Source organism: Triturus cristatus, chromosome 4_1 (genome assembly GCF_964204655.1).
Source record: "Triturus cristatus chromosome 4_1, aTriCri1.1, whole genome shotgun sequence".
Lineage (NCBI taxonomy): Eukaryota > Metazoa > Chordata > Amphibia > Caudata > Salamandridae > Triturus > Triturus cristatus.
Genome location: NC_140585.1, coordinates 67,467,516 through 67,494,221, shown reverse-complemented (window position 1 = coordinate 67,494,221; position 26,706 = coordinate 67,467,516).

Here is a 26,706-nt window from a genome sequence, read left to right as displayed (position 1 = left end):
ATAATAATTTTTTGTTTGGGAAGGAAACCTACAAACAATTAAGAGGAGTAGCAATGGGAGCCTGTTTCTCCCCTAGCTATGCGTGCTTGCACATTGGCTGGTGGGAGGAACAGGACCTCAAAAAAGACCATCAGGAAATATATGCTCAACACATTATGCATTGGCTACGTTATATTGACGATGTTTTTATTGTATGGAAAGGAGACCACTCGCGGGCATGTTTTTTTTTTCTTCAGTGCCGCTTGTCTTTATATTTTCAGATACGTAAAAAAAAGTATTGCCAAATAACTATTTAACAGTGTCAGTGAAGAGATTGGTTTTGGTGTGTCACATGGAAATGCCTAGAGGTGGTCCGATTTTAACCCTCTAGTAATATGTGGATACATGCACAGAACACGCGTGAGAATCCAATTATAAGGCCAAAAATGCAACCCTGGTGGGTGGAAAGCCGGACTGGATGTGGTATTTCCACCTGTAGAACCCGTGTAAGACTCCCACAGGCTGGATGTCCAGTACCCACATTGGACGGAAAGCTGGATCCCTATTGGCTGAGAGGGGAATCCCTGGTGAACCCCTGCCCTGGCAACGCGCGGAGTTCCCTCGCAGTCTTGTTACATGATTAGGCTGTGGCAGCCATTCAATGCCATTGATCCCGCCGGAGGCCGGGTGGGATTTCAAAGTACTTAAGCGGTGATCGGTGACTAAGTAAGTAAAAACCCGATAAAGAGCGGCAGGAAATCAATGGGGCGCTCATAGTGTGTAGGGTCGGTGGGAACATGAGGGCCAGTGATGCTCTCTTCCCAGGAATGCTTCAGACAGGGTGTGGGGCTGAGATGTGCAGAGATGTGTAAGGAGGGAGGGTGGGTTATGGTGGGGGCTAAGAGTAGACAAGTGGCACTAAACAGCTATTAGCTGAGCTGGCGAGACAGGTGATAGAGATGCACATAGCAGACGAAATACGGAGGATTAAAACAAAGTCACCCAATGCTTTGAGCTGGATGTAAAAGGTTGGGGAATGGAGTTCTAAAAGTAGCACGACCAAAGAAGTGTATCTAGGAATCCTCTCCACGAGGCGTAGCCCGGGTAGGTTGAGGGCATGGCCTAAACGGGTCAACTAAATCCTTTGTTTTACAGTGTGCCACGTGAAAAGTATTTGAGTGCCTTTCTTTGAGTTTTCTGATATTGCATCCAGACATTAACACAACAATGGCTGTGGCGGCTGGTGCTTTCTAAAAGTGGTAAGGCAGAAGCTTTGAGATTAATTTAACGTGCGAGCGAATGTAGCGATGGAGCAAATGGACTCACAATGACTCACCACCCTCCCTATACTCATGCAGACACATGGCTCCTCTCACCCTGTGCTCAGAGATGCACAGCTTTGCCTTGTAAGATAATGGGAGACTGTAGAAGCGAGGCTTTAACCACCGGGGGCATGATACCTCACTCAGGCTGAGCCCGGTTTGAGGGAGACGGTTGTGCACAAATCTCTCCAGCTGTGCACGTTTCCCCCACGGTATCGATGTTTCACAGATTTACAAATGTCCTTCAGTGTCTGTCGCTCCAGTGAGCACATTTCTCTCCCGGGATATCCCACAGATGACAATATTTTCCTTGGCATTCATCTAGCAGTGGTGCACATTTTCGCTCATTATTACTGTTCTATAGATGTGAGCATTAGTAACGTCTTGCAGAGGTGCGCATTTTTCGCACATTATTGATATCCTATGGCATTCGAGATTTCCCAGTATGTAATATTTAAGAGGTGCGCCTTCCTACCCGGGATTAAGATTCACAGATGTGCACATTTCCCCCATGAGTTGAGTTCCTGATGGTGTGCACACTTCTCTCCTATTGTGCGCCTTGCCGATGCGCAGCTATTCCTTGGTATACGCTGTGAGAAGTTGGCCTGATGTATGATGTCACTAGTTCTAGTGTACACCTTATATCAGTCCAAATACCCTTATGGTGATTGGTTGTAAAGTCAACCTTATAGACCAGCTATCCTAGTGGTAGCATGGACAAGAGCAGTCTTAGGCTAAACTCTGAATGGCATGTGAAGCCAGCTGTGATACCATATATAATCCCTTGAATACCAAATGAAAGGACACCACAACAGATATATATATAAAATAAAGTGTATTTATTCTAGTCAAACCCTCAGCACTCTTTATGAGATTAGAGGTAAGTACAACACAGTCTTATTTAAGCATACATTAAGTCACACAGGTAAGTAATACAGTTAGGCCCTAGGGGCCACGCAAACCATAGACTAAGTAAGTGGTATAAGGACCACTGTCACGGAAATAGGATAGGCCTAGGCCTAGGGAATCGCTGGGGCTACATTATACTACCAAAGGTTAGGAAGTGGGAGGCCCACGGGATTCAGGTGCAGAGTGGAAACACGCACGCGTAATGCGTAAAAGTCGATAGAATTACTAGCAGTTAGATATAAACAGTTTAAGGACACTTCCGAAGCAGCTAGTGAGTCGAGACTCGGAAACTAGACCCTAGGATAGTCACTACCCTTGTGAGCACCGAAGTACCCAAGTTACCTAGCCCACGGGCTGCGGGTGCATAGGTGTGAACTTGCGTCGGGTTTCGTCGTGGACTTCTATGGATGCCTGAAGGAAAGTTGCTGACAGGCAGTCAGTGAAGAGTGTCCGGTGGATCCCAAGGCTGGGATCAAGAAGAGAGGAGACCTGCAAGCAGAAGGGACAGAGTCAAGGTCACTAGCCAGTGACCACGTGGAACCAGGAAGGAACCAGGCGATGTCGTGAAGATTGCAGGTGAAGGTGAAGCTTGTCGCTGCAGCCACGAGGACCAGGGAACGTCGAGGACGACCAGGACCAGGAGGCGAGCTGTCCCACGAAGGCTCTTGCTGTCGGCGGCGTCGAAGTTGGACTAGGACTCACCAAGCCTTGGCAAGCGGAACCCACGAAGAACGGAGGACTTGCTTCTGGTGCAGACCAGGAAGGTCTGGGGTGCTTCTCTTTTTCAAAGAAGCAGGAGCCAGTCTGGAGGAGCCAAACCAGCGGTGAAGATTTCGGGATGCGTCGTCACATAGGCCACTAGCCAGCGGGCAAGCAACCGGACAAACGCGGCAAGCAGGAAAATGCTGAAGGGCCCCACGCAGGACTCGTGGAGTGTGGGGGGCTGATCTTCGGTGCAGATGGTGCTTGGGGTTGGGGCTTCTCAATCCCCGGTGCACAACTTCGAGGGTGCCTCAGAAGCTGCGCTTGAAGATACTAGCCACTTTTCCCAGGTAGCCGGTCCCACGTCTCTCGTCGCCTCCACGGATCTCAGCTCTGCTGTGGATGTGGATCAGGGTCGGAGAAGTCTGAAAGTCAAGGCTCTGGTCGGGCTCTGCAGTCGGTCCCTCGTAGAACTTTAGCAAAGCAAAGGGTAGTCTCTTGATGGTGCCTGTTTGCACAGGGTAGCCACTCCTTGGCCACAAGGGAGATTCTTCAGTCTTCTTCTTTCGTCGAATGTCGAAGGTCCAGAGTTTCTGTTCAAGTTGCAGGTTCAGGATAATCTAAAGTCCTGGGGCCCAACTCCCACTCTTATACTAATCTGGGGGGCTGGGATACCTGCTAGGTCACGCCTTATGGGTGGGACCTGGGAGGGGGTGGTTACACCCACTTCCCTTTGTCCAGTTTCGCGCCAGAGCTGGGGCTGGAGTGCCCCAGCGCCGGTTTGAACTGGACTATGCAAGGAACACCTGGTGTGCCCCAGGCATGTCTCATTCCTTTCAGCCCACCCTGCCCCAATACACTAAAGGCTGTCTGGGGAGGTGCTAGCCCCTCCCCAAGCAGGAAACCTATTGTCCAGGCCTCCCTGGTTGGGATCACTCCCAGCAGCAGGAGGTCAGACTTGTGTCGTGGCAGCAGCATCCATTTTGTGATGCTGAGGCTTTTGGTCAGAGGCTAACAGTAAAGTATGATTTTAATATGTCTTTCCCTCTAGAAGGGGGGAATAATATCCTCATGTCCAGAAATGGTAAGGGGGTATCATTCCACAGTGTTAGACACCTTACACGACATGTTTCGATAAAGCCAAACCATAGTTACCATAACCGTTTAAGATTATAAGGCACTTTAAGAGTATATGGTAGGCTATATCATAGAACAGCTATAAGGACATGGTTCCGAAAGCTGCAGACAGGCTCAGCTCATGCTAGAGCACCATCTCACATGTTACCAAGCACTCTGCCTCCAGGATTGTTAAGGCCTGCCATAGGAGTGGCTGATAGGTACACATGTGTCTATATGTAAGTTAGGTATAGGAATACTACACCTAAGCAAGGGGTGATTACACGACCTTGCCCCAGATGAGTGATCAGCCAGTTGTGTCAAAATGGAAGGCCAGGCCAGGGGTGGCATAATACATGCTGCAGCCCCTGGTAGGCCTAGGGTACACCTTTGCCCTGGGTACCTAGGGTACACTGTACAGGGGCCAATAAGGTGATCCTATCCAAATGGGTTATGCACCTAAAGTACATAGTATCAATTTAGAGAGAGAACAGCAGGGCTGTGGGTCTGATTAGCAGGCCCACAGCCACATCTAAGTCGAAAACCAGTAAAGCAAAAGCAAAAAGTGGGGGTGAACATAGAAAGCAGACCCTACTCTCCTACACAACCCCCCCCCCCAAACTTAGGGACATTAAACTAACCTTGACCAGTTGAGTCTTCATGTTCTAAGTGGAAATATCTGGAGAGTCCATCTGCATTGGCATGGTCAGTCCCAGGTCTATGTTCCACTGTGAAGTCCATCCCCTGTAGGGAAATGGACCACCTAAGAAGTTTGGGATTTTCACCCTTCATCTGATTTAGCCACAAGAGTGGCTTATGGTCTGTCTGAATCTTGAAGTGAGTGCCAAACAAGTATGGCCTCAGCTTCTTCAGGGCCCAAACCACAGCAAAGGCCTCCCTCTCAATAGCTGACCAACGTTTCTCTCTAGGGGTCAGCCTTCTACTTATAAAAGCAATGGGCTGGTCTTGACCATCTACATTCAGTTGTGAAAGAACAGCTCCCACACCTAACTCAGAAGCATCTGTCTGGACAATGAACTCTTTGGAGTAGTCTGGACTTTTCAGAATAGGTGCACTGCACATGGCCTGCTTCAGGTCATCAAATGCTTTTTGACAGCTTACTGTCCACTGAACTTTCTTTGGCATCTTCTTGGAGGTCAAGTCATTAAGTGGTGTCACAATGGACCCATAGTTCTTAACAAACTTTCTGTAGTACCCAGTCAGGCCCAAGAAAGCTCTGACCTGAGTCTGGGTAGTTGGAGGAGTCCAGTCCTTTATGGTCTGGATCTTGCTCTCCAGTGGTTGAACCTGACCCCCACCAACTAGGTGGCCCAGGTATACAACCTTGCTCTGCCCTATCTGGCACTTAGTGGCCTTGATAGTGAGGCCTGCCTTTTGCAGGGCCTCTAAAACATTCCTCAGGTGGACCAGGTGATCCTCCCAGGTGGAGCTAAAGACAGCAATATCATCAAGATAAGCTGCACAATAATCATCCAACCCAGTAAGGACTTGATTCACCAACCTTTGGAAAGTGGCAGGTGCATTCTTCAAACCAAAGGGCATTACCACAAATTGATAATGTCCTCCTGGGGTCGAGAAAGCAGTTTTGGCCTTTGCACTCTCAGCTAGTCTGATTTGCCAGTAGCCTGCTGTCAGGTCAAATGTGCTCAAAAACTTAGCAGCTGCCAGTCTGTCAATGAGCTCATCTTCCCTAGGTATTGGGTGGGCATCTGTCCTAGTGACAGCATTGAGACCTCTGTAATCCACGCAAAACCTCATCTCTCTCTTACCATCTTGGGTGTGAGGTTTTGGCACAAGGACTACAGGACTAGCCCAAGGGCTCTCTGAAGGTTCAATGACTCCCAGCTCCAACATCTTTTGTACCTCAACTTTTATGCAGTCCCTGACATGGTCAGGTTGCCTGTAGATTTTACTCTTAACAGGCAGACTGTCACCAGTGTCCACCTCATGGGTGCACCAGTTTGTCTGACTTGGGGTCAGAGGGAACATATGTCTGTAGGACTGCAGAACTTGCCTGCAGTCCTGTTGCTGATGGACAGTGAGGCTGTCAGAAAAGACCACACCATCAACTGAGCCATCATCAGGGTTCTGAGTCAACAGGTCTGGGAGAGGGTCTCTCTCTTCCTCCTGCCCCTCATCTGTAGCCATGAGTAGCCCCATGTCTGCCCTGTCAACATATGCCTTCAACCTGTTGACATGAAGCACCCTGTGGGGGCTTCTGGGAGTCCCAAGGTCCACCAAGTAGGTGACTTCTCCCTTTTTCTCAACAATAGTGTGGGGTCCAGACCATTTGTCTTGGAGTGCTGCTGGGGCCACTGGCTCCAACACCCACACTTTCTGTCCTGGCTGGTAAACAGTCAGTACAGCCTTTTGGTCATGCCAAGCTTTTTGGAGTTCTTGGCTTGCCTCAAGGTTTTTAGAAGCCTTCTTCATATACTCTGCCATCCTGGAGCGGAGACCAAGTACATAATCCACTATGTCAAGTTTGGGTTGTCTGAGAGGTCTCTCCCATCCTTCCCTTACCAAACACAGGGGTCCTCTTACAGGATGCCCAAACAAAAGCTCAAAAGGGCTGTAGCCAACCCCCTTTTGTGGGACCTCTCTGTAAGCAAACAGAAGGCAGGGTAAAAGGATGTCCCATCTTCGCCTAAGCTTGTCTGGTAACCCTTTTATCATTCCCTTTAGGGTCTTGTTGAATCTCTCAACAAGCCCATTGCACTGTGGGTGATAGGGTGTGGTGAACTTGTAGTTCACACCACACTCCTTCCACATTGCAGTCAAGTATCCTGACATGAAGTTGGCACCTCTGTCAGAAATGACCTCCTTTGGAAAGCCCACTCTGGAGAATACTCCAAGCAGGGCCCTTGCCACAACAGGAGCTGTTGTGGTCCTCAGGGGAATAGCTTCTGGATACCTGGTGGCATGGTCCACTATCACCAGTATGAATCTGTGCCCAGATGCTGTTTGTGGGTCCATTGGTCCTACAATATCTATGCCCACTCTTTCAAAGGGGACCCCCACCACAGGTAGTGGTATGAGGGGGGCCTTTGTGGTGCCACCTGATTTGCCACTGGCTTGGCAGGTGACACAGGAGCGACAAAACTCCTTAGTATCTTCTGACATATGGGGCCAGTGATAGTGAGGGACAAGCCTGTCCCAAGTCTTGTTCTGGCCTAAATGTCCTGCAAGGGGAATATCATGGGCCAAGGTAAGAAGGAAGCCTCTGAACTTCAGTGGTATGACCAACCTCCTGGATGCACCAGGCTTGGGGTCTCTAGCCTCTGAATACAGTAGCCCTTCATCCCAATACACTCTATGGGTACCTTGAGCATTCCCTGCAGCCTCAGCAGCAGCCAGCTGTCTGAGGGATTCAAGAGAGGGGCAGTCTAATTGAGCCTGCCTCAGATCCGCCCTTGAAGGTCCCCCTGTCCCAAGAAACTCAACCTGATCAGGTTCAAGTTCTTCTAGGACAGTTCCTTCAGGGCTCTCAGAATCATCCTCCTGGGAGGGCTGATCCACCACCTGAGGCAGGGGGGAAGGCACAGCCTTAACCCTACTGCTCTTTCTCTTGGGTTGTGACTGGTCCATAGTTTCAGGATCCAGCACTTGTTCAGTGGTGCACTTTTTGGCCTGTGACCTGGTCACAGCAAGGACATGTGCATCTATCCCCAGCATTTCTGCATGGGTCCTATACTCCACTTCAGACCAAACTGAAGTTTCAAGATCATTGCCCAGTAAACACTCTACAGGAAGGTCTGAACTAACAACAACTTTCTTGAGGCCAGTTACCCCTCCCCAGGAGAAGTTAACAATAGCCACACTATGGGAGGTAGTGGCATTGCTAGCGTTGGTCACTAGGTAATTCTCACCTAGTATGATCTGTCCAGGGTCCACAAAAGCAGGCGTCACCATTGTGACACTAGCCCCAGTGTCCCTGTAGGCCTGAGCCATTCTTTGGTTGATAAAAGGAGTCTGTCTGTACTTGCCCAGGTTACTGGGGCCTACAGTAGAGGACAAAGCTAAGTCCCCATCACAGATCAGAACAGCCTGAGTAGGTATTCTGACTAGGCCAGAATCCTCCTCAGTTCCCAGGGTTAACCCTACTACACCCTTTTGCTGGGAACCACCACTTACAGCTGAACTAGGGGGTACAGTTGCCTTAGGGGCAATGGTGGCTGGGGGCTTATCCTTTTTGGTGCACTCACTAAACCAATGTGAGTTGGACTTACAATAGTTGCACCATGGTTTCTTTTGGCCTTCTTTCTTTTTATCCTTTTTGGGACCACCCTCCCCCTGAGCCTTTTGGGGGCCTGGTGAAGACTTCTGGTCTTTTTGTTTCTGATCATTACCCTTCTGGTCTGCCTTTTTCTGATCACCGCCCTGGTTCTGGTTTTTCTGCTTAACTTTAGTCCTGACCCATCTATCTGCCTTCTTTCCCAATTCTTGGGGAGAAGTCAGATCAGAATCAATCAGGTGTTGATGCAATAGCTGGTTTTGACAGTTATTAAGGATTTGTTCTCTCATGATCAAATTATACAATCCTGTATAGTCCTTAACCTTACTTCCCATTAGCCAGCCTTCCAGAGCCTTAGTGGCACAATCTACAAAGTCAGTCCAGTCCTGAGTCTGTGTCTTTTGGGTATCCCTGAACAACAACCTGTATTGTTCAGTGGTTAGGCCAAACTCATCAATTAGAGCACTCTTCAGGACAGTGTAATTATCTGCATCCTCATCACTAACTGTGAGGAGCTTGTCTCTACCTTTCTCAGAGAAGGAGAGCCACAAGATAGCTGCCCACTGACTTTGGGGTACCTGCTGTACTTTGCAAGCTCTCTCCAAAGCAGTTATCCATTTGTGGATGTCATCCCCACACTTGTAGGGAGGGACAATCTTGCTCAGGTTTCTATTATCATAGTGCCTGTCTCTATCCTTAGGGATATTGCTGCCACCAGTGGGTACTGACCCACTTAACTTTTGCTCTCTAGCCAGAGCAAGCTTCTCCTTGGCAAGGGCAAGTTCTTCCCTTTGAATCCTCAGATTAGCTTCCCTCATTCTGGCTTCATGCTCCTTTCTCTCAGGGGAAGTCATTCCCCTATGAGAGGAAGCATTAGAGATGCTAGAGACATGGGAGTGGATGGATTCCCTTGAAGGGGATCTGTCCCTCCTGCTTCTCTGTGTAAGCCCACTTGGGGGTCTGTATGGGGGGGACCCCATGCAAACTCCCATGTAAGCTTAGGTTAGCCTGGCTAAGTCTTCCTACTTGGCCCTGGCTGTCTACCTCTTCATCTGAAGTCCCATCTGACTCATCTGTGGTGGGTAGACCCTCCTTTGTACCTAGGGTACCTGCCTGTGAGGCTTTAAGAGCATCATACTCCTCTAGGAGTTGTCTTAGCTGAAGGAGGGTAGGGTTTGCACCCTGTTTTATTTTTCTGGAGGTACACAATTGTCTCATCTCCTGAAAAGTTAGGGTATCATATCTAGAGGAGGTCTTCTGCAGATCTGCCCCTCCTGAGAGAGCATCTTCTTGATCTCTTCCCAGAGACATGATCTAGTGAGGGTGTGGTGTGTGCACCTACCTACACTAGTTGTTTCTACTAAACCTCTCTGGTAGTTGTAGTCAGGGTGTGTTACTCCCTTCAACCTACAACCACTAAGTCCAGTAGGACTTAAGTATTATAATCTATGTTATATGTACCTAGACAATATCTGTGTGATCTTTCAATTTAGTATCTCAAGATTACAATGGTATTACAACAGCAAGCTCAGATCCCAACCGCTGCTCACCAATGTGAGAAGTTGGCCTGATGTATGATGTCACTAGTTCTAGTGTACACCTTATATCAGTCCAAATACCCTTATGGTGATTGGTTGTAAAGTCAACCTTATAGACCAGCTATCCTAGTGGTAGCATGGACAAGAGCAGTCTTAGGCTAAACTCTGAATGGCATGTGAAGCCAGCTGTGATACCATATATAATCCCTTGAATACCAAATGAAAGGACACCACAACAGATATATATATAAAATAAAGTGTATTTATTCTAGTCAAACCCTCAGCACTCTTTATGAGATTAGAGGTAAGTACAACACAGTCTTATTTAAGCATACATTAAGTCACACAGGTAAGTAATACAGTTAGACCCTAGGGGCCACGCAAACCATATACTAAGTAAGTGGTATAAGGACCACTGTCACGGAAATAGGATAGGCCTAGGCCTAGGGAATCGCTGGGGCTACACTATACTACCAAAGGTTAGGAAGTGGGAGGCCCACGGGATTCAGGTGCAGAGTGGAAACACTCACGCGTAATGCGTAAAAGTCGATAGAATTACTAGCAGTTAGATATAAACAGTTTAAGGAAACTTCTGAAGCAGCTAGAGAGTCGAGACTCGGAAACTAGACCCTAGGATAGTCACTACCCTTGTGAGCACCGAAGTACCCAAGTTACCTAGCCCACGGGCTGCGGGTGCATAGGTGTGAACTTACGTCGGGTTTCGTCGTGGACTTCTATGGATGCCTGAAGGAAAGTTGCTGACAGGCAGTCAGTGAAGAGTGTCCGGTGGATCCCAAGGCTGGGATCAAGAAGAGAGGAGACCTGCAAGCAGAAGGGACAGAGTCAAGGTCACTAGCCAGTGACCACGTGGAACCAGGAAGGAACCAGGCGATGTCGTGAAGATTGCAGGTGAAGGTGAAGCTTGTCGCTGCAGCCACGAGGACCAGGGAACGTCGAGGACGACCAGGACCAGGAGGCGAGCTGTCCCACGAAGGCTCTTGCTGTCGGCGGCGTCGAAGTTGGACTAGGACTCACCAAGCCTTGGCAAGCGGAACCCACGAAGAACGGAGGACTTGCTTCTGGTGCAGACCAGGAAGGTCTGGGGTGCTTCTCTTTTTCAAAGAAGCAGGAGCCAGTCTGGAGGAGCCAAACCAGCGGTGAAGATTTCGGGATGCGTCGTCACAAAGGCCACTAGCCAGCGGGCAAGCAACCGGACAGACGCGGCAAGCAGGAAAATGCTGAAGGGCCCCACGCAGGACTCGTGGAGTGTGGGGGGGCTGATCTTCGGTGCAGATGGTGCTTGGGGTTGGGGCTTCTCAATCCCCGGTGCACAACTTCGAGGGTGCCTCAGAAGCTGCGCTTGAAGATACTAGCCACTTTTCCCAGGTAGCCGGTCCCACGTCTCTCGTCGCCTCCATGGATCTCAGCTCTGCTGTGGATGTGGATCAGGGTCGGAGAAGTCTGGAAGTCAAGGCTCTGGTCGGGCTCTGCAGTCGGTCCCTCGTAGAACTTTAGCAAAGCAAAGGGTAGTCTCTTGATGGTGCCTGTTTGCACAGGGTAGCCACTCCTTGGCCACAAGGGAGATTCTTCAGTCTTCTGCTTTCGTCGAATGTCGAAGGTCCAGAGTTTCTGTTCAAGTTGCAGGTTCAGGATAATCTAAAGTCCTGGAACCCAACTCCCACTCATATACTAATCTGGGGGGCTGGGATACCTGCTAGGTCACGCCTTATGGGTGGGACCTGGGAGGGGGTGGTTACACCCACTTCCCTTTGTCCAGTTTCGCGCCAGAGCTGGGGCTGGAGTGCCCCAGCGCCGGTTTGAACTGGACTATGCAAGGAACACCTGGTGTGCCCCAGGCATGTCTCATTCCTTTCAGCCCACCCTGCCCCAATACACTAAAGGCTGTCTGGGGAGGTGCTAGCACCTCCCCAAGCAGGAAACCTATTGTCCAGGCCTCCCTGGTTGGGATCACTCCCAGCAGCAGGAGGTCAGACTTGTGTCGTGGCAGCAGCATCCATTTTGTGATGCTGAGGCTTTTGGTCAGAGGCTAACAGTAAAGTATGATTTTACCATGTCTTTCCCTCTAGAAGGGGGGAATAATATCCTCATGTCCAGAAATGGTATGGGGGTATTATTCCACAGTGTTAGACACCTTACACGACATGTTTCGATAAAGCCAAACCATAGTTACCATAACCGTTTAAGAATATAAGGCACTTTAAGAGTATATGGTAGGCTATATCATAGAACAGCTATAAGGACATGGTTCCGAAAGCTGCAGACAGGCTCAGCTCATGCTAGAGCACCATCTCACATGTTACCAAGCACTCTGCCTCCAGGATTGTTAAGGCCTGCCATAGGAGTGGCTGATAGGTACACATGTGTCTATATGTAAGTTAGGTATAGGAATACTACACCTAAGCAAGGGGTGATTACACGACCTTGCCCCAGATGAGTGATCAGCCAGTTGTGTCAAAATGGAAGGCGAGGCCAGGGGTGGCATAATACATGCTGCAGCCCCTGGTAGGCCTAGGGTACACCTATGCCCTGGGTACCTAGGGTACACTGTACAGGGGCCAATAAGGTGATCCTATCCAAATGGGTTATGCACCTAAAGTACATAGTATCAATTTAGAGAGAGAACAGCAGGGCTGTGGGTCTGATTAGCAGGCCCACAGCCACATCTAAGTCGAAAACCAGTAAAGCAAAAGCAAAAAGTGGGGGTGAACATAGGAAGCAGACCCTACTCTCCTACACGCCTCTACAGGGGCGAGTGCATCCCCTCGTCCTAATGTCTCGGAAACAAGGCCGGCCAGGAGTCACACCATCCCCAGAGGCTATGTGCTGCAGGAGCTGCACGGCCCTTTCAGCTTTTCTTGCTGCGAAGAGGGCAGCTTCCTCCCCGCCCCCAACCCATCAGTCCTCATTCAGGCAAAACGAGTTTTTATGGGTGATTTCCATGTTTTCACAAAAGTGGGACTGGAATTCAACAAGCTGAACATGTTCCCAGTGAGAAAGGGCCAATCCCTCCCAGACTTATAAAATAACACACTGTGTCTTGGTTATCACCTTTCCCGACGCCTTCTGCTCTGTTGCTGTGCCGACTGTCCCCCAGAGTGTCTGCCTTTTTCCCCTGTGTATGATCGCGTCCCCTTTTGCTTTTTTGTATCCCAGAGTGCCTGCTTTCCCCGTGTGATCGCGCTCCCCTTGCCTTCTGTATCCCTGAGTGCCTGCTTTCCCCGTTGTGATCGCGCTCCCCTTGCTTTTTGTATCCCTGAGTGCCTGCTGCCCCTCGTGCCCCCGCCGTCCCCCTCCGTCCTTCCGCCGCTTTTTGTCATTTTTTTCTCGCTTTTCCGGCTTTTGTACCCCTTTTAGGTACTTTTCCGCTTTTTCGGGCCTCCTCACCTCCCCGAGGCCCTTCGCCGCTTTTCCCGCTCTTTTTCCCCCCTACCCGCCCTCCTCCCGCCTCCCAGCTGTCCCCGCCTCCCCGGCTACCCCTTATATGGCGGCCGCTGCGAGGCCGCGCAGCGGACGGGCGCAGCGGGCTCGCCGCTGGCGCGCCAAAGGCGCTCCTAAGGCAAGCCCGTCTGCGCCCGTCCGCGCCTGGACCGCGCCCAGCACCCGAACCTCTGGCCCCCGCGCCCCCCGCTTGACCTACGACTCCGCCTTCCTCGCCAACCTCAACCCCGGCCGCACGCCGGGCTGCTACTGCGCCACCCCGAAACGTACCCACGGACCCTTCACCTGCAGCAACTGCCGCTTCACCTGCCTCCGAACCCACTCCGCTCCCGCCAAGAACTACTCCCCCGGAAACAACCTCAACTGCATCCTGGTCAACACCCGATCCATCCACAGGCACGCCATCGAACTGTGGAACCTCATCAACTCTACGAACCCGGACATCGCCTTCCGCACCGAGACCTGGATGAACCCCTCCTCGGCACCCGACATCGCCATAGCCATCCCCGACGGCTACAAAATCATCCGGAAAGACCGCACCAACCGCATCGGAGGAGGCATCGCCATCGCACACAAAAACTCCATCCGCATCTCGACCGACACCGACAACTCACTCCCCGACGCCGAACACCTCCACTTCATGATCCACAGCGACCCCAAAACCACCCTCAGAGGCACCCTCATGTACAGACCACCAGGACCTCGCACCAAGTTCAGCGAAGACATCGCAGACTTCGTCAACCCTCACGCACTCTCATCCACCGATTACATCCTCCTAGGAGACCTCAACTTTCACCTGGAGAACCTCACCGACAACAACACCACCGCCTTACTGGACAACCTCGCCAACCTAGGACTGAATCAGCTAGTCAACACCCCCACCCACGACGCCGGACACACACTCGACCCCATCTTCTCCTCCAGCAAACACATCACCTTCAGCCACACCACCGAACTCACCTGGTCGGACCACAGCTGCGTCCACTTCATCTTCAAGAAGACCACCGTGCCCCACCACACCCAGCAACCACCAAGAAGACACTGGAATCGTATCACCACGGAACAGCTCGCATCAACCCTCTCCCAGAACCAACCCACCAGCACCACCGACCCCAACGTAGCCGCCAACAACCTCACAAACTGGATCTCCAACTGCGCCAACCTCCTGGCCCCCCTGAAGGCTCAAGCCAGCACCAACAACCACAAGAAAAACTCCTGGTTCACCCCCGACCTCAAGAACTCCAAGAAAGAATGCCGCGCCCGCGAGAAGACGTGGCGCCTTAACCAGACCGAAGAGAACATGTCAGCTCTCAAGGACGCCACCCCCCAACACCACCAACACCTCCGCGCCGCACGAAAAACAGCCTACCGGAACAGACTTGACAACAACGCCCACAACAGCAAGGAACTATTTGGCATCGTCAAAGAGCTCTCCAACCCGGAAGCAGAAAACAACTCCATCCCTCTCTCACAGGACCTCTGCGACTCCCTCGCAACCTTCTTCCACCACAAGATCACCGACATATACAACAGCTTCCCGACCGCCGACACGAGCCCCCCTCCGGAACCCGCCACCGACACCACCACCATCCTCACCTGGAACCCTACCACCACCGAGGAGACCACCCGCATAATGAACTCGATCCACTCCGGATCCCCATCGGACCCCTGCCCGCACCACATCTACAACAAGGCCGAAGCATTAGAGATGCTAGAGACATGGGAGTGGATGGATTCCCTTGAAGGGGATCTGTCCCTCCTGCTTCTCTGTGTAAGCCCACTTGGGGGTCTGTATGGGGGGGACCCCATGCAAACTCCCATGTAAGCTTAGGTTAGCCTGGCTAAGTCTTCCTACTTGGCCCTGGCTGTCTACCTCTTCATCTGAAGTCCCATCTGACTCATCTGTGGTGGGTAGACCCTCCTTTGTACCTAGGGTACCTGCCTGTGAGGCTTTAAGAGCATCATACTCCTCTAGGAGTTGTCTTAGCTGAAGGAGGGTAGGGTTTGCACCCTGTTTTATTTTTCTGGAGGTACACAATTGTCTCATCTCCTGAAAAGTTAGGGTATCATATCTAGAGGAGGTCTTCTGCAGATCTGCCCCTCCTGAGAGAGCATCTTCTTGATCTCTTCCCAGAGACATGATCTAGTGAGGGTGTGGTGTGTGCACCTACCTACACTAGTTGTTTCTACTAAACCTCTCTGGTAGTTGTAGTCAGGGTGTGTTACTCCCTTCAACCTACAACCACTAAGTCCAGTAGGACTTAAGTATTATAATCTATGTTATATGTACCTAGACAATATCTGTGTGATCTTTCAATTTAGTATCTCAAGATTACAATGGTATTACAACAGCAAGCTCAGATCCCAACCGCTGCTCACCAATGTGAGAAGTTGGCCTGATGTATGATGTCACTAGTTCTAGTGTACACCTTATATCAGTCCAAATACCCTTATGGTGATTGGTTGTAAAGTCAACCTTATAGACCAGCTATCCTAGTGGTAGCATGGACAAGAGCAGTCTTAGGCTAAACTCTGAATGGCATGTGAAGCCAGCTGTGATACCATATATAATCCCTTGAATACCAAATGAAAGGACACCACAACAGATATATATATAAAATAAAGTGTATTTATTCTAGTCAAACCCTCAGCACTCTTTATGAGATTAGAGGTAAGTACAACACAGTCTTATTTAAGCATACATTAAGTCACACAGGTAAGTAATACAGTTAGGCCCTAGGGGCCACGCAAACCATATACTAAGTAAGTGGTATAAGGACCACTGTCACGGAAATAGGATAGGCCTAGGCCTAGGGAATCGCTGGGGCTACACTATACTACCAAAGGTTAGGAAGTGGGAGGCCCACGGGATTCAGGTGCAGAGTGGAAACACTCACGCGTAATGCGTAAAAGTCGATAGAATTACTAGCAGTTAGATATAAACAGTTTAAGGAAACTTCTGAAGCAGCTAGAGAGTCGAGACTCGGAAACTAGACCCTAGGATAGTCACTACCCTTGTGAGCACCGAAGTACCCAAGTTACCTAGCCCACGGGCTGCGGGTGCATAGGTGTGAACTTACGTCGGGTTTCGTCGTGGACTTCTATGGATGCCTGAAGGAAAGTTGCTGACAGGCAGTCAGTGAAGAGTGTCCGGTGGATCCCAAGGCTGGGATCAAGAAGAGAGGAGACCTGCAAGCAGAAGGGACAGAGTCAAGGTCACTAGCCAGTGACCACGTGGAACCAGGAAGGAACCAGGCGATGTCGTGAAGATTGCAGGTGAAGGTGAAGCTTGTCGCTGCAGCCACGAGGACCAGGGAACGTCGAGGACGACCAGGACCAGGAGGCGAGCTGTCCCACGAAGGCTCTTGCTGTCGGCGGCGTCGAAGTTGGACTAGGACTCACCAAGCCTTGGCAAGCGGAACCCACGAAGAACGGAGGACTTGCTTCTGGTGCAGACCAGGAAGGTCTGGGGTGCTTCTCTTTTTCAAAGAAGCAGGAGCCAGTCTGGAGGAGCCAAACCAGCGGTGAAGATTTCGGGATGCGTCGTCACAAAGGCCACTAGCCAGCGGGCAAGCAACCGGACAGACGCGGCAAGCAGGAAAATGCTGAAGGGCCCCACGCAGGACTCGTGGAGTGTGGGGGGGGCTGATCTTCGGTGCAGATGGTGCTTGGGGTTGGGGCTTCTCAATCCCCGGTGCACAACTTCGAGGGTGCCTCAGAAGCTGCGCTTGAAGATACTAGCCACTTTTCCCAGGTAGCCGGTCCCACGTCTCTCGTCGCCTCCACGGATCTCAGCTCTGCTGTGGATGTGAATCACGGTCGGAGAAGTCTGGAAGTCAAGGCTCTGGTCGGGCTCTGCAGTCGGTCCCTCGTAGAACTTTAGCAAAGCAAAGGGTAGTCTCTTGATGGTGCCTGTTTGCACAGGGTAGCCACTCCTTGGCCACAAGGGAGATTCTTCAGTCTTCTTCTTTCGTCGAATGTCGAAGGTCCAGAGTTTCTGTTCAAGTTGCAGGTTCAGGATAATCTAAAGTCCTGGAACCCAACTCCCACTCATATACTAATCTGGGGGGCTGGGATACCTGCTAGGTCACGCCTTATGGGTGGGACCTGGGAGGGGGTGGTTACACCCACTTCCCTTTGTCCAGTTTCGCGCCAGAGCTGGGGCTGGAGTGCCCCAGCGCCGGTTTAACCTGGACTATGCAAGGAACACCTGGTGTGCCCCAGGCATGTCTCATTCCTTTCAGCCCACCCTGCCCCAATACACTAAAGGCTGTCTGGGGAGGTGCTAGCACCTCCCCAAGCAGGAAACCTATTGTCCAGGCCTCCCTGGTTGGGATCACTCCCAGCAGCAGGAGGTCAGACTTGTGTCGTGGCAGCAGCATCCATTTTGTGATGCTGAGGCTTTTGGTCAGAGGCTAACAGTAAAGTATGATTTTACCATGTCTTTCCCTCTAGAAGGGGGGAATAATATCCTCATGTCCAGAAATGGTATGGGGGTATTATTCCACAGTGTTAGACACCTTACACGACATGTTTCGATAAAGCCAAACCATAGTTACCATAACCGTTTAAGAATATAAGGCACTTTAAGAGTATATGGTAGGCTATATCATAGAACAGCTATAAGGACATGGTTCCGAAAGCTGCAGACAGGCTCAGCTCATGCTAGAGCACCATCTCACATGTTACCAAGCACTCTGCCTCCAGGATTGTTAAGGCCTGCCATAGGAGTGGCTGATAGGTACACATGTGTCTATATGTAAGTTAGGTATAGGAATACTACACCTAAGCAAGGGGTGATTACACGACCTTGCCCCAGATGAGTGATCAGCCAGTTGTGTCAAAATGGAAGGCGAGGCCAGGGGTGGCATAATACATGCTGCAGCCCCTGGTAGGCCTAGGGTACACCTATGCCCTGGGTACCTAGGGTACACTGTACAGGGGCCAATAAGGTGATCCTATCCAAATGGGTTATGCACCTAAAGTACATAGTATCAATTTAGAGAGAGAACAGCAGGGCTGTGGGTCTGATTAGCAGGCCCACAGCCACATCTAAGTCGAAAACCAGTAAAGCAAAAGCAAAAAGTGGGGGTGAGCATAGGAAGCAGACCCTACTCTCCTACACGCCTCTACAGGGGCGAGTGCATCCCCTCGTCCTAATGTCTCGGAAACAAGGCCGGCCAGGAGTCACACCATCCCCAGAGGCTATGTGCTGCAGGAGCTGCACGGCCCTTTCAGCTTTTCTTGCTGCGAAGAGGGCAGCTTCCTCCCCGCCCCCAACCCATCAGTCCTCATTCAGGCAAAACGAGTTTTTATGGGTGATTTCCATGTTTTCACAAAAGTGGGACTGGAATTCAACAAGCTGAACACGTTCCCAGTGAGAAAGGGCCAATCCCTCCCAGACTTATAAAATAACACACTGTGTCTTGGTTATCACCTTTCCCGACGCCTTCTGCTCTGTTGCTGTGCCGACTGTCCCCCAGAGTGTCTGCCTTTTCCCCCTGTGTATGATCGCGTCCCCTTTTGCTTTTTTGTATCCCAGAGTGCCTGCTTTCCCCGTGTGATCGCGCTCCCCTTGCCTTCTGTATCCCTGAGTGCCTGCTTTCCCCGTTGTGATCGCGCTCCCCTTGCTTTTTGTATCCCTGAGTGCCTGCTGCCCCTCGTGCCCCCGCCGTCCCCCTCCGTCCTTCCGCCGCTTTTTGTCATTTTTTTCTCGCTTTTCCGGCTTTTGTACCCCTTTTAGGTACTTTTCCGCTTTTTCGGGCCTCCTCGCCTCCCCGAGGCCCTTCGCTGCTTTTCCCGCTCTTTTTCCCCCCTACCCGCCCTCCTCCCGCCTCCCAGCTGTCCCCGCCTCCCCGGCTACCCCTTATATGGCGGCCGCGCGCAGCGGGCTCGCCGCTGGGGCACCAAAGGCGCGCCTAAGGCAAGCCCGTCTGCGCCCGTCCGCGCCTGGACCGCGCCCAGCACCCGAACCTCTGGCCCCCGCGCCCCCCGCCTGACCTACGACTCCGCCTTCCTCGCCAACCTCAACCCCGGCCGCACGCCGGGCTGCTACTGCGCCACCCCGAAACGTACCCACGGACCCTTCACCTGCAGCAACTGCCGCTTCACCTGCCTCCGAACCCACTCCGCTCCCGCCAAGAACTACTCCCCCGGAAACAACCTCAACTGCATCCTGGTCAACACCCGATCCATCCACAGGCACGCCATCGAACTGTGGAACCTCATCAACTCTACGAACCCGGACATCGCCTTCCTCACCGAGACCTGGATGAACCCCTCCTCGGCACCCGACATCGCCATAGCCATCCCCGACGGCTACAAAATCATCCGGAAAGACCGCACCAACCGCATCGGAGGAGGCATCGCCATCGCACACAAAAACTCCATCCGCATCTCGACCGACACCAACAACTCACTCCCCGACGCCGAACACCTCCACTTCATGATCCACAGCGACCCCAAAACCACCCTCAGAGGCACCCTCATGTACAGACCACCAGGACCTCGCACCAAGTTCAGCGAAGACATCGCAGACTTCGTCAACCCTCACGCACTCTCATCCACCGATTACATCCTCCTAGGAGACCTCAACTTTCACCTGGAGAACCTCACCGACAACAACACCACCGCCTTACTGGACAACCTCGCCAACCTGGGACTGAATCAGCTAGTCAACACCCCCACCCACGACGCCGGACACACACTCGACCCCATCTTCTCCTCCAGCAAACACATCACCTTCAGCCACACCACCGAACTCACCTGGTCGGACCACAGCTGCGTCCACTTCATCTTCAACAAGACCACCGTGCCCCACCACACCCAGCAACCACCAAGAAGACACTGGAATCGTATCACCACGGAACAGCTCGCATCAACCCTCTCCCAGAACCAACCCACCAGCACCACCGACCCCAACGTAGCCGCCAACAACCTCACAAACTGGATCTCCGACTGCGCCAACCTCCTGGCCCCCCTGAAGACTCAAGCCAGCACCAACAACCACAAGAAAAACTCCTGGTTCACCCCCGACCTCAAGAACTCCAAGAAAGAATGCCGCGCCCGCGAGAAGACGTGGCGCCTGTTCTGCTTGGGTTTTCAGATCGGGTGGAACCCGCTCAACAGAGCCCTTCTAACCCAACCCAGAACGTTACCCCCTCCCTAGGGCCTTTTTACACCTAAATAACCACATATATATGTACCACCTAAGGACAGGGAATTCCTATTATATATATATATATATATATATCAAGACCTCACAGCCTCGCGGTCTCAGGCAGACCCAGAACTCCTACCCAGACGGCAGCCACACACAGTCTCGCGGTCTCAGGCAGACCCAGAATCTCCTACCCAGACGGCAGCCACATACAGTCTCGCGGTCTTAGACAGACCCAGAATCTCCTACCCAGACGGCAGCCACGCACAGTCTCGCGGTCTCAGGCAGACCCAGAATCTCCTACCCAGACGGCAGCCACACACAGTCTCGCGGTCTCAGGCAGACCCAGAATCTCCTACCTAGACGGCAGCCACGCACAGTCTCGCGGTCTCAGACAGACCCAGAATCTCCTACCCAGACGGCAGCCACACACAGTCTCGCGGTCTCAGGCAGACCCAGAATCTCCTACCCAGACGGCAGCCACGCACAGTCTCGCGGTCTCAGACAGACCCAGAATCTCCTACCCAGACGGCAGCCACACACAGTCTCGCGGTCTCAGGCAGACCCAGAATCTCCTACCCAGACGGCAGCCACACACAGTCTCGCGGTCTCAGGCAGACCCAGAATCTCCTACCCAGACGGCAGCCTTAGCACGAGCTCATCCTATTATTACCGTAGTACACGACCGGGGAATCGGGATTACTATATATCAGATCACACAAAGACTATTAGTTGAGCACAACCTGTTCTTTAGTTCGAGGGGCTCATTTCCCCCTCATTCAGTTACCACTTACCTGATCAGGATTAACATCTGTTCATGTCAAGTTATATCTGACTAGAGGAATAGGCTATCCTCCTATACAAGGATACACAACACATGCTAACTCACGACAAGCTAAATACTTTATTTAAATGCCACATGCACATTCACAGAATACATCATATATACAACCTGCAAGGAAAGTAGAAGGTTAAATTACACACTTCAATAGAAAGGGGTCGACATCACCTTAGTCGTATGTAGCCTGTGCTCAATGGTCATCTAGGTTCCCTTCTCGTCTGTGCCTCGGCTTCGCCTGGAAGTCACACCTCCGCAGTCGCGGATCTACTCCCTTCTCCCTCTCCGAGTCACTGGAACCTCTTCCTCATCGGCTACTCTCTCCTCCTCCTTAAATTCAAGTTCGTCATCTGTCTTCCCTGGAATAAGTAGTAGCTTTTCTGCTAACGGCCAGATGCCGCCTATGGTCTAGAAGCAAGTGCCCATATCCAACTCAGACTTTCACTAATATAGAGGTGCATTCTCTCATGGAAATTTCCAGCTCGAAACCTGCCGCCCACCAAATTCCTGTACCTCCCCGTGCCAAGGACACGTTCCCAGCCGGCCGGCCTGATGTAGTGTCTTCGGCAGGGGAAAAAATACACTCCTTCGATAAGGGCCGGCCTGAACCGGTTCTCTCCGAGCGAATAACACCTCATAACTAAAATATCACCCTTCGCCTAGAAATGTCCCAAGCTGCCGGAGCAGAAAGAAAGATGGAGTCTCTCCTGTCTGAGGCCTACCAGGCCTGAATTCAGCACGACTCCATGAAATACCCTCACTATAGGGCAGGTTATCCTTAATGCTAACGAATCTATCCCCTAGGCTATGTATGTAGGCCCTGATCTATGGGTAGGAGCACGGGATCGTGTCAAAGTGTCTAATAAATAGGCCCTATTCACTACTCTAGTCCTTAGACTTGGATGGAAAGAGACTGAAGTCATATTGATCGCTCTACAACACAAGAAGGCCGGGAAAATCAAGCAGTACATTTCACCCTTGACTTCAGTCTATTATACATCCATTAAACAGAACTAACATCGGTGGAAGAATAATATGAAACAAAATTAACTGATCTATGTCTAATGCCAGGTGTGCAGAATTGAAGCAGTGAGGGGATACACTGAAGAAAGCAACAAATAGAAATCAAAACAGCGATAGCAATCAAAATGCCACCTAATGTGTGGCGTAACATATGCACGTCCGGTAACCAATTAAAGAGCCAGTCAAACCAGCCCTGATCAATGTGTTTTCTAACTTCATCAGTTAAGTCATGCAACTTATCTATGTGTGCACGAATGGATTGTGTATGATCAGATAAGTTAAAACAGCAGAGGCCTTCAAAATCCGAGCAACCATGTCCATGTTTAAGCAAAAGATAATCAATGGCTGCTCTATTTTGCAAAATGGCCCTACGTTCACCCTGGGCGTCTAATAGCAAGTCAGACAAGACTGTAGAAGTATGATTAATAGATTTCACCATCCAGCAAGCCATTTTCCCAATGGATTTGGCATTATAAACCGCCAAAGCAGGAACACCAATAATTGAAACAGCTAGGCTAAGATATTCAGACTTGGAATATAAATGCAAAGATGAGTCACAATCCTCTTGTAACATCATAGTATCTCGAAGCACACGAGAGTTGGCATTTGGATGGGATGAAAACATGAGTAAACTCAGTCTAGTGATGGCACACGGGCCTCCGGAAATGTTTGCAGGGACATATGGCCAGGAAGTATTACCACATGAGAAAAGCCATCCGGCAGGTAGCAACATCGCACGATAGTGACTGGGAGTAACTACCAAACTATTGCAAGTCATATTGTTCTGGACTGAGACACATGTGGTCGGTGTCCTCTGAAAACACAAAGTCCGTTCATGAGGTGTGAATGAAGTGGCGCCTCTTAACTTGAGAAGTAGGCATTCAGAAATTGCATTAGGGTTACATGTAAGAAAGAAGCATAGGTCACCTTGTGTGATATTATACGTAATTATTTGGGACTGGATGGGGAGTTGGTCATTCGGTAGTTCAATACACAAAGGACAATATACATGGGTAGCAAAATCACCCAGGATAATATTCGGACGAGCCTTCGAAATGTTAAAGATACTGATTAAAGTCTCCAGTGAGGCGGGGACAGCAACTAGGCAAGTCGCAAGAATATCATGCACAGATCTCATCGGTGTCAAGCAGAAGTGAGGGGCATCAGTCACTCTCTTGGCCAGTAATGTCCAAAAGTTCGATGACGAATCCCACGCATTGAAGGAGTGCAACACTTGGGTTCTCGGTTCATCCCGGGTTGACGGGATCCCTCCTCTCTCGCCGAACCAGTCCGAAAGGAGTCCAATTCCGACACATCCTGCAGCAACAATCCAAAGAATGATCTGAAAAAGAACCAAATACAGGCATTAATCATTCTCGTAAATAACATTTATCAGCTGGGACAGCTTCCCAGCTATCTTTCCCTGGCCTCATAACCAAAATGGTATTGTCCTGACCGGTGGCAATAACCTCTGCTTGTTCAGGGGGATTCTTAGGCGATTGCACCCAAACCCTGGCCCCAGGGTTATCCGTAGAGCCAAAGCCTTTCTGGCCACGTACAGTTAGCAAAGTTGGGGCAGTGCCTTTCATTATTCCACCACTGAAAACAGGCAGAATGAGTAATTGAGCCACTCGGTCAGTGCGGTGTATCAGTAAGTCAACCTCGCTGCTATTTAGCAGGAGTACCTTAATCTCTCCCTGATAGTCACTGTCAATAACCCCTCCAAGTACCTGGATGCCTTTTACAGCCAGCCCCGATCTAGGGGCGATTAATCCAAAATTCCCAGGTGGTATATGAATACCAACACCAGTAGCAATGATGACCCGATTCTTACTTTCTAGAACGGTGTCATCCATGGCGTGCAAGTCTAAACCTGCCGACCCTGGGGTCGCTCTGCATGGAGCCAGAGCTCCGGGGGTAATTTCCCAATACATCACAGTTTCACTGATTACATTAGGCATAGTCTCAACATTTGGGGGAAACAAACGCATAAGTGGAGATTCAGCATTTAAAAAAGGACGATTATTCAGAATCAATAGTGCTTGGGGTAAAAAGTCTCGCCAATTTTTATACTTGTCACCTGTTAACTTACGCAGCTGATCCTTTAGCAGGCCATTCAACCTCTCCACAAGGCCCGAGGCCTGTGGATAGTAGGGTATATGGAATATCCATTCAATATTGTTTTCCACACAGAATTCCTGTACCAATCTTCCACGAAAATGGGATGCATTATCATATTGAATTTGGAATGGCACACCATAATACATCATAATCAATTCTAATGTTTTTATGGTATTCAATTGGGTGGCTTGCTTACATGGAAGAGCTACCAGCAAGCCACTATATGTATCGACAATTGTGCAAACATATTGACAATTCTTACTCATGGGAAGGGGTCCGATGTAATCAATCTGCCAAATTTGAGCGGGCAGTTTCCCGCGATGTAAATGGCCTCTAACAATTTGGGGTACCTTACGCTGTCTGATATGTTGACAGACGGGACAATGTAAAATAACATTTTTGATTAGATCCAGGGGAATATAAATTCCTCTATCAGCAGCCCACCTGCTAGTGGCCTTCTCTCCAAAGTGTCCTGCCTTCTGGTGTGCCCATTTCGCCAATCCCGCAATATCAGGATCTTGTCTGTCCACCACTGCCTCAGCAATTTTAGATTTTTCATCTGCAATGTTATGAAAAAATTTGTCAAGGGAGTCTATTGGGGTGTGAGCATCCACATGGAAGATGGTAACAGTACTCTGTGGGAGCATCTCCCAAATCTCTTGCCATAACTCTTTTCCCCACAATTCTTTGGAGTGTAACCTCCAATTATGGGAATGCCAAGTTGGCAACCAAACAGCCAGTCCATTGGCAGTTGACCAAGAATCGGTGAAAATATGACATGTACCAGGTAGTTCTTGTTTCAAAACTTGGTAAACAGCGTAAAGCTCGGCAAATTGGCTACTCTTCCCTTCACCAGTTGTGCTCAACAGTTTCTGTGTGACCGGATTATAAGACACCGCCTTCCAGTGCCGTGTCGTCCCAATAAACTTCGCTGACCCATCTGTGAACCAAACATGGTTTCTGTCCTCAGCGGACAAATCATCAAAAGGTCTACCCCACTTGACAGGAGACTCCTGTTCTAAAGGTACGGAACACTCACTCTCAGTCCCAGTCGACGGTGCTTGCGCCACTTGCTCATGTAAAAACGCAACTCCTTTCGGTCCCACACGTGCCCTGTCTTGTATATACCATTTCCATTTAATCACACTTGCCTCCTGAGCATGCCCAATTCGATGAGTTTTCGGTGAACTCAAAACCCACTGCATAATAGGAATTTCAGGACGCAAGAATATATCATGTCCCAAAGTCAATTGCTCGGTATCCACCAAAGCCCAATAACAAGCAAGTAGCTGTTTCTCAAAGGGTGTATAACGCTCACCAGCATCAGGTAGCTTTTTGGTCCAAAACCCTAACGGTACCTTACTCCTGCCTTGTTTCTGCCATAGACTCCAATTTGCATAAGGGCCTTGCACAGACACATTCAAATCCACATCACCATCACGTACAGGCCATAGATCCATAGCATGTTGAATTGCCTCTTTCGCCAGACTAAATGCATCTTGCTGTTGCTTATCCCATTCAAATGCATTCTTTTTACGTGTAATTCGGTACAAAGGGGCCAATATTTGACTCAAATGAGGAATATGCTGGCGCCAAAAACCAAATAAACCAATGAAGCTCTGGGCTTCCTTCCTATTCCTCGGAACCGAAAAATCAAGAATCTTCTGTTTAACTTGAGGGATCACCTCGCGGTGTCCCTCATGCCAATTAATACCTAAAAATTTTACAGCTTGGGACGGACCTTGTAATTTATCCGGATTGATCTCCCAACCTTTCTCACGCAGACACTCAATGACTCTATCTAATTGTGTCTGAACATCCTCTTGTGTTTCGCCTTGGATCAAAACGTCATCAATATAATGACATATCTGGATTTTGGGAGGAACTGGTACCTCAGCCAAGTGTTCTGCCACCAGCCGGTGACAAATCGTAGGACTATGCACATAGCCCTGAGGAAGACTTCTGAACGTCATCTGACGCCCGTTCCACGTAAAACTGAACTGTTCCTGACACTCAGGGGCAATTGGAATAGAAAAGAAAGCATTAGCAATATCGATGGACGCATACCATGTACCTGGATGTGTTTGGATTCTTTCAATCAGGGTGATAACATCCGGTACTGCAACAGTCAAAGAGGGCGTGTGTTTGTTCAATTCTCGATAATCAACAGTCATGCGCCAAGAATTATCACTCTTACGCACCGGCCAAACAGGATTATTCCAAGCAGAAGTAACTGGAGTTATAACGCCTGCATCAACCAACTCCTGAATGGTGGTACTAATCTC